We start from the raw sequence: 13,213 nt of genomic DNA, 5'->3' as shown, positions 1-13,213 counted from the left end.
AAAAGTTTTTTAAAAAGGAGATAGCCAATTACCAAGAACATAAGCACAACGCTCTAGCCAATTGAGCTATAAATTTAAAGTGTTTTAACAAAGGTATTTAATGTATAAAGATATTTTATTTTTAAAATTTTTTTTGGATACTAATAATTCGAAAATGCACAAGAAAAACAAGAAAAATCACAAAACAAGGAAAACTAAAGATCAAACAAGGGAATTAAACAAGAACAACTTGAAGATTAAGAAAGAACAATGAACACAAATTTGAAAATGTAAAAAAAAACATGCAATTGACACCAAACTTAAAACATGACACTAAACTCACGGAAAAACTAAAAATCAATAAAGAAAAAAAATAATATTTTTGAAAAATTTTCGAAAAGAAAATAAAAGACTTTGTCACAAAAGACAAAAACTTCCTAATCTAAGCAACAAGATTCACCGTCAGTTGTTCAAACTCAAACAATCCCCGGCAACGGCGCCAAAAATATGGTGCACGAATTGTGAATCACACTTTTCACAACTCGTACCACTAACCAGCAAGTGCACTGGGTCGTCCAAGTAATACTTTACGTGAGTAAGGGTCGAATCCCACGGAGATTCTTGGCTTGAAGCAATCTATGGTTATCTTGTAACTCTTAGTCAGGATATCAATTATATTTATCAGTTTGAATTGCGAAAAATAAAAGAGTATGAAATAAATACTTGTTCTGCAGTAATGGAGAATATGTTGGAGTTTTGGAGATACTTTGTCTTCTGAATCTCTGCTTTCCCCCTGTCTTCTTCTTCACGCACGCAAGGTTCCTCCTATGGCAAGCTGTATGTTGGTAGATCACCGTTGTCAATAGCTACCATCCGTCCTCTCAGTGAAAATGGTCCAGGTGCGCTGTCACCGCCCGGCTAATCATCTGTCGGTTCTCACTCATGCTGGAATAGGATCCGTTGGTCCTTTTATGTTTGTCACTACGCCCAACCTTTGTGAGTTTGAAGCTCGTCACAGTCATTCAATCCATGAATCCTACTCAGAATACCACAGACAAGGTTTAGACTTTCCAGATTCTCAAGAATGCTGCCAATGGATTCTAGCTTATACCACGAAGATTCTGATTAAGGAACCCAAGAGATACTTATTCAATCTAATGTAGAACGGAGGTGGTTGTCAGGCACGCGTTCATAGGTTGAGAATGGTGATGAGTGTCACGGATCATCACATTCATCATATTAAAGTGCAAATAAATATCTTAGATAGAAACAAGCGTGTTTGAATGGAAAACAGAAGTAATTGTATTAATTCATCGAGACACAGCAGAGCTCCTCACCCCCAACAATAGAGTTTAGAGACTAATGCCGTCAAAGAGTACAAAGTTCAGATCTATAATGTCATGAGATACAAAATAATCCTCTAAAAGTTGTTTAAATAGTAAGCTAGTAATCTAGGTTTACAGAGAATGAGTAAACTATGATAGATAGTGCAGAAATCCACTTCTGGGACCCACTTGGTGTGTGCTAGGGCTGAGACTTAAGCTTTACACGTGCTTAGGCTGTTTCTAGAGTTAAACGCCAGGTTGTAACCTGTTTTGGGCGTTTAACTCCAACTTGTAACTTGTTTCTGGCGTTTAACGCCAGACTGCAACATGGAACTGGCGTTGAACGCCAGTTTACGTCGTCTATCCTTGAGAAAAGTATGGACTATTATATATTGGGGGAAAGCCCTGGATGTCTACTTTCCAACGCAATTGGGAGCGCTCCAATTGGACTTCTATAGCTCCATAAAATCCATTCCGAGTGCAGAGAGGTCAGAATCCAACAGCATCAGCAGTCCTTTTTCAGCCTGAATCAGATTTTTGCTCAGCTCCCTCAATTTCAGCCAGAAAATACCTGAAATTACAGAAAAACACACAAACTCATAGTAAAGTCTAGAAATATGAATTTTGCCTAGAAACTAAAGAAAATATACTAAAAACTAACTAAAACATACTAAAAACTACATGAAATTAACCCCAAAAAGCGTATAAAATATCCGCTCATCAGAGGACCAACTCTCCTCTGTCCACATCAATCACAGCTCTTGCTGTGGCTAGGAAGGGTCTTCCAAGGATGATGAATTCATCCTCCTCCTTCCCAGTGTCTAGGATTATGAAATCAGGAGGGATGTAAAGTCCTTCAACCTTTACTAACACGTCCTATACTTGTCCATAAGCCTATTTTCTTGAGTTGTCTGCCATCTCTAATGAGATTCTGGCAGCTTGCACCTTAAAGATCCCTAGTTTCTCCATTACAGAGAGTGGCATTAAGTTGATTCCTGACCCCAGGTCACACAGAGCCTTCTCAAAGGTCATGGTGCCTATGTTACAGGAAATTAGGAATTTACCAGGATCCTGTTTCTTTTTTAGGCAAAGTGTGCTGAACCCAGATATTTAGTTTATTAATGAGCAATGGAGGCTCATCTTCCCAAGTCTCATTGCCAAATAGCTTGGCATTCAGCTTCATGATTTCTCCTAAATACTGGGCAACTTGCCCTTGAACAATGTCTTCATCTTCTTCAGAAGATGAATAGTCATCAGAGCTCATGAATGGTAAAAGGAGGTTCAATGGAATCTCTATGGTCTCTAGATGAGCCTCATATTCCTTTGGTTCTTCAAAGGAAAACTCCTTATTGGTCACTGAACGTCCCAGGAGGTCTTCCTCACTAGGATTCACGTCCTCCTCCTCCTCTTTGGGTTCGGCCACACCAAGTAAGGTTATGGCCTTGCACTCTCTTTTTGGATTCTCTTCTGTATTGCTTGGGAGAGTACTAGGAGGAGTTTTAGTGACTCTTTTACTCAGCTGGCCCACTTGTGCCTCCAAATTTCTTATGGAGGATCTTGTTTCATTCATGAAACTTAGAGTGGCCTTAGATAGATCAGAGACTATATTTGCTAAGCTAGATAGATTCTGCTCAGAATTCTCTGTCTGTTGCTGAGTGGATGATGGGAAAGGCTTGCTATTGCTAAACCTGTTTCTTCCACCATTATTAAAGCCTTGTTGAGGCTTTTGTTGATCCTTCCATGAGAAATTTGGATGATTTCTCCATAAGGGATTATAGGTATTTCCATAGGGTTCCCCCATGTAATTCACCTCTGCTATTGTAGGGTTCTCAGGATCATAAGCTTCTTCTTCAGAAGATGCCTCTTGAGTACTGTTGGATGCAGCTTGCAATCCATTCAGACTCTGAGGAATCATATTGACTTGCTGAGTCAATATTTTATTCTGAGCCAATATGGCATTCAGAGTATCAATTTCAAGAACTCCCTTCCTCTGAGGCATCCCATTACTCACATGATTCCTTTCAGAAGTGTACATGAGCTGGTTTTTTGCAACCATGTCAATGAGTTCCTGAGTTTCTGCAGGCGTTTTCTTTAGGTGAATGGATCCACCTGCAGAATGGTCCAATGACATCTTAGATAATTCAGACAGACCATAATAGAATATATCTAGGATGGTCCATTGTGAAAGCATGTCAGAAGGACACTTTTTGGTTAGTTTCTTATATCTCTCCCAAGCTTCATAGAGGGATTCACCTTCTTTCTGTTTGAAGGTTTGAACATCCGCACTAAGCTTGCTAAGCTTTTAAGGAGGAAAGAACTTGGCTAAGAAAGCCGTGACCAGCTTATCCCAAGAGTTCAGGCTATCTTTAGGTTGAGAGTCCAACCATATTCTAGCTCTATCTCTTACAGCAAACGGGAAAAGCATAGGCCTGTAGACCTCAGAGTCAACCCCATTGGTCTTAACAGTATCACAGATCTGCAAGAACTCAGTTAAGAACTGAAAAGGATCTTCTGATGGAAGTCCATGAAACTTGCAGTTCTGTTGCATCAGAGAAACTAATTGAGGCTTTAGCTCAAAATTGTTTGCTCCAATGGCAGGGATTGAGATGCTTCTTCCATGTAAATTGGAATTTGGTGCAGTAAAGTCACCAAGCATCTTCCTTGCATTGTTATTATTTTCGGCCATGTCTCCTTCTTTTTCGAAAATTTCTGCCAGATTTTCTCCAGAGAGTTGTGCTTTAGCTTCCCTTATCTTCCTCTTCAGAGTCCTTTCAGGTTCAGGATCAGCTTCAACAAGAATGTTCTTATCCTTGTTCCTGCTCATATGAAAAAGAAGAAAACAGAAAAAAAATATGGAATCCTCTATGTGACAGTATAGATATTCCTTTATGTGAATAGAAGAAGAAAAGAATAGAAGAAAAGAAATTCGAACTCCAGGAGGAAGAGAGGGTTCGAATTTTTAGATGAAGAGAAATGTTAGTAAATAAATAAAATAATTAGAAAGAGATGAGGGGGAGAGAATTTCGAAAATTAAATAAATTAAAATAAAAGTATTTTTGTTTTTAATTTTAAATTAAATTTAAAATTCGAAAACTTAAAAAGAAAAATAAAATTAAATCAAACTAAAATTTAAAACAAATAGTTAATTGAAAAGAAATTTTGAAAAAGAGGAAGGTGATTTTCGAAAATTAGAGAGAGAATTAGTTAGGTAGTTTTGAAAAAGATATGATTAAAATAGTAAACATTTAAAATCAAACAAAAAGTCAAGTAGTTAATTGAAAAAGATTTGAAAATTAATTTTTTGAAAAGATAAGTTAGAAAAGATTTTGAAATTGATTTTGAAAAAGATGTGATTGACATTTAATTTGAAAAAAGATTTGAAAAAGAAATTTAAAAAGATTTGATTTTGAAAATTAAAGTTGATTACTTGACTAACAAGAAACAAAAAGATATGATTTTAAAATTTAAAGATTGAACCTTTCTTACTAGACAAGTAACAAACTTAAAATTTTTTGAATCAATCACATTAATTGTTAGTAAATATTTTGAAATTATGAAACAAAATGAGAAAAAGATTTTTAATCCAATCCTTCATACTCCTTTCTATGGCAAGCTTTATGTAAGGCATCACCGTTGTCAATGGCTACTTCCCGTCCTCTCAGTGAAAATGGTCCAAATTGCGCTGTCACCGCACGGCTAATCATCTGTCGGTTCTCGATCATACTGGAATAGGATTCAGTAATCCTTTTGCGTCTGTCACTACGCCCAGCACTCGCGAGTTTGAAGCTCGTCACAACCATCCCTTCCCAGATCCTACTCGAAATACCACAGACAAGGTTTAGACTTTCCAGATCTCAAGAATGGCCGCCAATAGTTCTAGTCTATACCACGAAGACTCTAATCTCACGATCAGAAGGCTAAGAGATACACATTCAAGCTTGTTTGCATGTAGAACGGAAGTGTTTGTCAGGCACGTGTTCATAAGTGAGAATGATGATGAGCGTCACATAATCATCACATTCATCATGTTCTTGTGTGTGAATGAATATCTTAGAGAAGAAATAGGCTTGAATTGAATAGAAAAACAATAGTACTTTGCATTACTTCATGAGGAACAGCAAAGCTCCACACCTTAATCTATAGTGTGTAGAAACTCCACCGTTGAAAATACATAAGTGATGAACGTCCAGGCATGGCCGAATGGCCAGCCCCCAAAGGTCTAGGGACTAAACTTCCAAAGATCTGATGATCTAAAGATGATCAAAAGATGTAAATACAATAGTAAAAAGTCCTATTTATACTAAACTAGTTACTAGGGTTTACAGAAATGAGTAAATGATGCAGAAATCCACTTCTGGGCCCACTTGGTGTGTGCTTGGGCTAAGCATTGAAGCTTTCACGTGTAGAGGTCTTCCTTAGAGTTGAACGCCCGTTTGTAACCTGTTTCTGGCGTTTAACTCCAGAATAGGGCAGAGAGCTGGCGTTGAACGCCAGTTTGCGTCATCTAAACTCGAGCAAAGTATAAACTATTATATATTGCTGGAAAGCCCTGGATGTCTACTTTCCAACGCAATTGAGAGTGCGCCATGTGGACTCCTGTAGCTCCAAAAAATCCACTTTGAGTGAAGGGAAGTCAAAATCCAACAGCATCTGCAGTCCTTCTTCAACCTCTGAATCTGATTTTTGCTCAAGTCTCTTAATTTCAGCCAGAAATTACTTGAAATCACAGAAAAACACACAAACTCATAGTAAAGTCCAGAAATGTGATTTTTATTTAAAAACTAATAAAAATATATTAAAAACTAATCAAATCATACTAAAAACTATGTAAAAACAATGCCAAAAAGCGTATAAATTATCCGCTCATCACCATAGACTGGGCAATAATGATTCATTGCATTATGCTTGGAAATGAGGTGGAAGTACATGTGGTGATACCTTAAGAATTGTACAAGGTGGCGGACAAGCCCTCTACCCAAGCAAGGTTAGCGTTCCCTCACCTCATATGTCACCTATGCAATTCAGCTGGAATTGTCATAGAAGGAGACATCCCCATTGAGGAGGACAAGCCCATCACGAAAAGAAGGATGGAGCATGTTAGAGAGTAGGCGCACACACCACATCAAGATCCTGTGCAGTCGCCTCAACCAGAGATCCCTAAGATGCCTCAAGGGATGTATTTTCCTCTCCGTGACTATTGGGATCAACTGCATATCTCAATAGGGGAGCTGAGCTCAAACGTGGAGCAGCTGAGGTTGGAACACACTGTGCACGCCACTACCTTCCAAGAGATGAGAGAAGATCAGAAAAGGATGATGGAAGAGCAACAGAGGCAAGGGCGTGAAATAGAGGAGATCAACCACTCCATTGGGTCCTCAAAAGGAAGCAGCAGTCGCGTCACTAAGGTTGTTGAGTCCCATTACCCCTCTCTGGTTTATTCTATTTTTAGTGTTCTTTTATTTACTGTCTGTTTTCTTTTCTAAGTTCATGATCATAAGTAGTCATTTATCCTTTCCTAGTTTTCTTTTCTGTTTTACTTTGTGTTATAAAATGTTCATTGCATCACCACCATGCTTAAAAGAAAAATTGATTTGAAAAAGAAACAGTGAGATGCATGATTTTTAAGTTTATCATGAGTTATTTCAATTGTTTTGATGTGGCGGCCTTGCTTTTATTTCTAAATGTATGAGTGAACAATGCATGATTAATATTGGAATTAAGAATATTGATTCTTGAAAGAACAAAGGATTTAGAGAAATATTATTGACACTCTGAAAAATAAAAAATATTGATTCTTGAAGCAAGAAAAAGCAGCAGAAAAAGAATAAAAAGAAAAAGAGAAATAAAAAGAAAAAGAATGCTCAAAAAAGAAAAATCAAAAGAGCAAGGATCCAAGGCTTTGAGCATCAATGGTTAGGAGGGTGATGCGCGGATATTTTATACGCTTTTTGGGGTTAATTTCATATAGTTTTTATTATGTTTTAGTTAGTTTTTAGTTTATTTCCACTAGTTTTTAGGAAAAATTCATATTTCTGGACTTTACTATGAGTTGTGTGTTTTTCTATAATTTCAGGTATTTTTCTGGCTGAAATTGAGGGAGCTGAGCAAAAATCTGATTCAGGCTGAAAAAGGACTACTGATGTTATTGGATTCTGACCTCCCTGCACTCAAAGTGGCTTTTCTGGAGCTACAGAACTCGAAATGGCGTGCTTCCAATTGCGTTGGAAAGTAGACATCCAGGACTTTCTAGAAATATATAATAGTCCATATTTTGCTCAAGGATAGAGGACGTAAACTGGCATTCAACGCCAGTTCTCTGCCCAATTCTGGCGTCCAGCGCCAGAAAAGGATTAAAAGTTGGAGTTCAACGCCAGAAATGGATCCAAACCTGGCATTGAACGCCCAAAATGGCCTTATGCACGTGAATTGCTTAAGTCTCAGCCCCAGCACACACCAAGTGGGCCCCAGAAGTGGATCTCTGCACCATTTGTCATAGTCTACTCACTTTTTGTAAACCTAGGCTACTAGTTTAGTATAAAAACAACTTTTAGAGACTTATTTTGTATCGGATGATATTTTTAGATCTGAACTTTGTACTCTTTGACGGCATGAGTCTCTAAACTCCATTGTTGGGGGTGAGGAGCTCTGCTATGTCTCGATGAATTAATGCAAGTATTTTTGTTTTCCATTCAAACACGCTTGTTCCTATCTAAGATGTTCATTCGCGTTTAACTGTGATGGAGGTGATGATCTGTGACACTCATCACCTTCTTCAAACCATGAACGTGTGTCTGACAACCACCTCCGTTCTATATCCGATTGAATGAGTATCTCTTAGATCTCTTAATTAGAATCTTCGTGGTATAAGCTAGAACTGATGGCAGCATTCATGAGAATCCGGAAAGTCTAAACCTTGTCTGTGGTATTCCGAGTAGGATTCAATGATCGAATGATTGTGACGAGCTTCAAACTCGCGAGTGCTGGGCATTAGTGACAGATGCAAAAGGATGAAGAACCCTATTCCAGTATGATCGAGAACCGACAGATGATTAGCCGTGCTGTGACAGAGCATGTGAGCATATTCTTCACTGAGAGGATGGGATGTAGCCATTGACAACGGTGATCCCCTACATACAGCTTGCTATAGGAGGACGTGCGTGCGTGAATCAGAAGACAGAAGAAAGCAGAGATTCAGAAGACAAAGCATCTCCAAAACTCCAACATATTCTCCATTACTGCATAACAAGTAACCTTTAATTTATGCTCTCTTGGTTATTCGCAATTCAACTGATAAACATAATTGATTTCCTGACTAAGAATTACAAGATAACCACAGCTTGCTTCAAACCAACAATCTTCGTGGGATTTGACCCTTACTCACGTAAGGTATTACTTGGACGACCTAGTGCACTTGCTGGTTAGTGGTACGCGTTGTGAAAAGTGTGATTCACAATTCGTGCACCAGAGGGCTAAAAATTGTCCTAAAGAGCTCAACTGAGTTGCTATCCCTAACTAAATGCTTGTGGTGTAAAGGTGTCAAGTGAAAAACTTGAGACTAAGCAATTAAAGTCATGATCCAAAGCAAAAGAGTACGCCTAAGAACTCTGGGCACCACTGTCTGGGACTTTAAGCAAAGATAAAGTCGAATCCTAAGGGTTCCCCTAGTTAAGTGCCTGTGGCGTTTATGTATCCGATGGTAATACGGAAAAACAAAACACTTAGAGTCACGGCTAGACTCAAAAAGGTACAAAGCACCAATAGAAGAAGCTATGTTCAAGAATCAAGAAAAGCTAAACTAAGAGAATCAATAATATCATCCAAATTATAGTTCTAAGAGATGTCAATATTTCTGAACTTCAAAGGAAAGTGAGATGCCAAAACTATTTAGAAGTAAAGAGCAGTTAGCCCCGCTCATCATTTGGAAATAAGCTTCATTGGAAAACTTTAAATCTTATTGTATCTCTCTCTTCTTTTTAGTCCTAATTGTTTTTGGTTGCTTGAGGACATGCAACAGTTTAAGTTTGGTGTTCTGATGAGCGGATATTTTATACACTTTTTGGCATCATGTTCTTATTGTTTTAGTATGTTTTATTAAGTTTTAATTATGTTTTAGTAGGTTTTATTGCAAAATTCACTTTTTGGGTATTACTTTGAGCTTTTATGTTTTTCTTATATTTTAGGTGATATTTGGATGAATTTGGCAAGTTCTGGCAAAAGCCTGATTCAGAGGCAAGGAAAGCATAGCAAATGCTGTCAGAGTCTGACCTCCGTACATTCAAACAAGCATTTTTGGAGTTACAAAAGTCCAAATGATACATTCTCAATGGCGTTGGAAAGCTAACTTCTAGAACTTTCTAGCAATATACAATGATTTATACTTTTTTTCAGATTGGACTGCCCAAAATGGGCGTTGAACGCCCATGCTACCCCCGAGGGCATTCAACACCCCAAGAGGACCAAGGTTGGCGTCCAACGCCACAAGAGGAGCAAGGAAGCAGCATATTCACTCCCTAGTGGGTGTCCAACGCCCATTCCTTCAATATGGAAGCCAAGCTCAGCCTAAACACTCACCAAGTGGGCCCAGAAGTGGATTTTCGCACCATTCTACTTAGTTTACTTCATTTTTGTAATTCTTAATTATTAGCTTAGTATATATAGAAAGAAGATCACATTTGTAAATAACATTTTTTCATATTTTGGGAACTTTTGATCTTCTACACCATATTCGAACTTACCTTTTGTACAGTATGAGCAACTAAACCTCCTAGGTTAGGGTTAGGAGCTCTGCTGATTCCTATGAAGTAATATAATTACTTTTCTACTTCAATCCATGTTTGATTCTATTTTAGGATGCATTGTCGATCTTCAACCTTATGAATCTAGGTGAAATGTGACATTCATCCTTGTTCTACATGAGCTCTTTACGAGTCCTGACCCGAATAGTATTGAGCTACAGCTTGAGGATGCATCACGGGTTACAACAAAACTATCTAGACTAATTGCGTATGTGACATATAACCTCGTTAGTCAGGGACAATTGAGATTCTTGTGGCTTTAAGGGCTAGAACCATAAGAGCAGCAGTCTCTGATGTGGAAGATCCGACCTTATTTGTGGCATTTTGAGTAGGATCAACAAAGGGATTGACTTGCGTGCACTTCACCCTCTCCCAGATTGATCTAGTCCGTTCGGAAGTTTGGTCTGGACCTGAGAAGATTAATGACCACGACCCATGGCTTAATCACTTCTATCCTTGCCATTGAAGGAATCATTCATCGTTGAAGTAGAGAGTATAATGTGTTAACTTAGAAAAGGAAGCACCTCCGAAGCCTTAACCACAGCTAATTATTGTCTTTGTTCTATCCATTTATTATGTTTTTTCTTGCTTGTTTATGCGCCAACAACAATCAAAACTACCTTTCTATTCATCTGACTAGGATAACCACAGCTTGCTCAATCCGGCAATCCTCGTGGAATTCGACCCTCACTCACCTGAGGTATTACTTGGATGACCCGGTACACTTTCCAGTTAAGTTGTACGAGTTAAATTTCGCACACCATCCGTGTATATGTGCTGAGTTGGTTAGGAATACCATTAGTCTATGACACCAGCAATCGTCGCAAAACTTGATGCCATAATATACGCCAAAAACTTGACGAGCACTAAAGACTGATTTAGAAAATTCACAAGTTGAAATCTCAAGTTCGTTGTATCTCTAAACTGGAATTCAGCACACCTCAAAGTTTGGTAAAAGATGTCACAACCAGAAGTTTAGTCCCAGGTTATTCTCTCTTGGAATCACAATTGAATACATTATCATTGGCTATGAAGAAATTGGGAGTTTTGATCACAATTAATCAGAATTTAAATAGTAGAAATTGAAGAGCGAGTAATATCTAAATGGCAAGAGAAATTAAACTAAGAACTATTAAGGTAATTGACTAAGGATTGAAAGTAAATTCAAATACTAAATGATCTTGACAAGAATTGAGGGTCTAGGATCACTATTCTCTTCACTAACCATAACATGATAATTACAAAGATCAAATCCAATTCGTCAACCTCTACAAGTTGAGAAAAGTCAATTAGGCTTAATTAATCCTAATATACAAGTCCTAGCTAACTTACAAATTGAATTAGTAAAAGATTAGCGTTAGTGAAAACAAGATTAATTACTATCTCTAAATTATCAATCAACTTGGATATCAGTGACTTAAGGTCATATAATTTTCCAACCCAAGCCAAGAGTGAAAATCTATTCCATAATTAGTTCAAACATTTTGTCAAATATACACCTAGAGTGCACAAATATAAAACTTCATAAATTGCAAGAAGTGATAAAATCTAGAACTATCCCATACAAGAATTCAATAAAATCAACTCAAATAAATAACAATAAAATATCAAATATCAAATTCATTAAAAGAAATTGAAAATTTAACAAGAGTTTATAAATTAAAATAATATAAACAAGAAACTAACAAAAAAGTGTTAATGAACTAAGATAGTAGAACAAACAAATATAAATAAAACTAAACTAAAACAAAATTAAAAACTAAAACTAAAGAAAATTAAAGTAAAAATCCTGATAATTCTAAAGAGAAGTTGGAGCTTCTCTCTCTATAATTTCCTAAAACATACTAAAAACTAAAACTAAAGACTACTTGATGTTCTTCCATGTATTTCCACTTAAAATACTTCAAAAATATAATGTTTGGAGCCTTTATGGTCCCAAATCGTGAGCCCACGTGCTCATTAACTCAGGCACGTGACAACCTAGGGCAACATTTTCTCGCTTGGGCGAGATTTCGCCTGTGCGACATTTCTTCACCTGGGTGAGACCAATTATGCTAAACTTCTTATTTTGTGACTTTTTCCTTTATTAGCTATGTTCCATACTTCCACTTGAACCTAAGTTAACCCAAAACACTAACAAACATATCAAGGTACTAAGTGAATGATTAAAGATTCATATATATTCAATTTATGGTCAAGAATCATACTAATTTGTCATTAATCAAAATTAGAATTAAGAATCACAAATCTATTCACTTAAGTACAAAAAGTAGAGGAAAATTATATGAAATCCCAAAAAATATGTTCAATAATTCACATAAAATTGGACTTCATCAGTAGGCATCCCCAAAATCAATAATCAATCATTCTGTGGGTTTTTCCAAGAGTAATAATCAATTAGTTTGTGGGTTTCCCAAGAGTAATAATCAATCATTCCGTGCACTGAGCAATCGGGATGGAACCTTCGACCTTGCAAGCCAAATCTTTAATTATTCACTTCTCAATTATTGTGCTTTATATCTTTCTCATTTCTTAGTTTATCTTTTCTTTATTTCAGTATCCCTTCTTCAATCATCAATTAATCTTTTCTAAGGTCCTCACCTCTACCTTAAATCTTTTATGTAAAGGACCCTTAGGTCCTTGGCCTTAAATTACTTTTCTGCCATTCTTTACTCAAAATTATCATTATGTGCCTAGTCTTGCAGGAAATGACTTTTACATCTCCAAATTTTTACATAATTACTACCATGCTCTTGACCTTTTTTAAAAGTACCATTGAATTCTTGAACTTCTTCAAAATTACTTTTATATTCCTGAACTTTTGTAAAAAAATTTTGTTCTTAATATCCTAAAAGACTATTTTACCTCTAATATTTTATTAAAAGTTGGTAAAATTTTAGTCAAGAGTGCAAAATTGCAGAATTTCAGCAACATTTAGTTTCCTCTATTCTTTAATCCTTCAACCAACTCTTTCAACCATTTCATATCAAAATTAACCAAAAATTTAAGCCTAACCATACACATTTATTTCATTTTGAGCTCTATCTAGCTTTTCACTCAAAAACTCATTAAACAGCAAAATCTCATTTTCAATATTCACTTATCATCATTAAC

The 13,213-nt window shown here is 36.8% G+C and overlaps 1 non-coding gene across 1 annotated transcript; it reads left to right on the top strand.

Moving 5' to 3' along the window:
- The first annotated feature begins 3,489 nt into the window (after positions 1–3,489).
- Positions 3,490–3,597, top strand: LOC112724779 (small nucleolar RNA R71). Its single transcript, XR_003163925.1, has one exon. It is a non-coding gene; the product is annotated as a small nucleolar RNA R71 (small nucleolar RNA).
- Positions 3,598–13,213: the final 9,616 nt, after the last annotated feature.

Source organism: Arachis hypogaea, chromosome 11 (assembly GCF_003086295.3).
Source record: "Arachis hypogaea cultivar Tifrunner chromosome 11, arahy.Tifrunner.gnm2.J5K5, whole genome shotgun sequence".
Classification (NCBI taxonomy): domain Eukaryota; kingdom Viridiplantae; phylum Streptophyta; class Magnoliopsida; order Fabales; family Fabaceae; genus Arachis; species Arachis hypogaea.
Note: the sequence above shows the minus strand (reverse complement) of the source record. Positions and strands in the feature narration are given on the sequence as shown.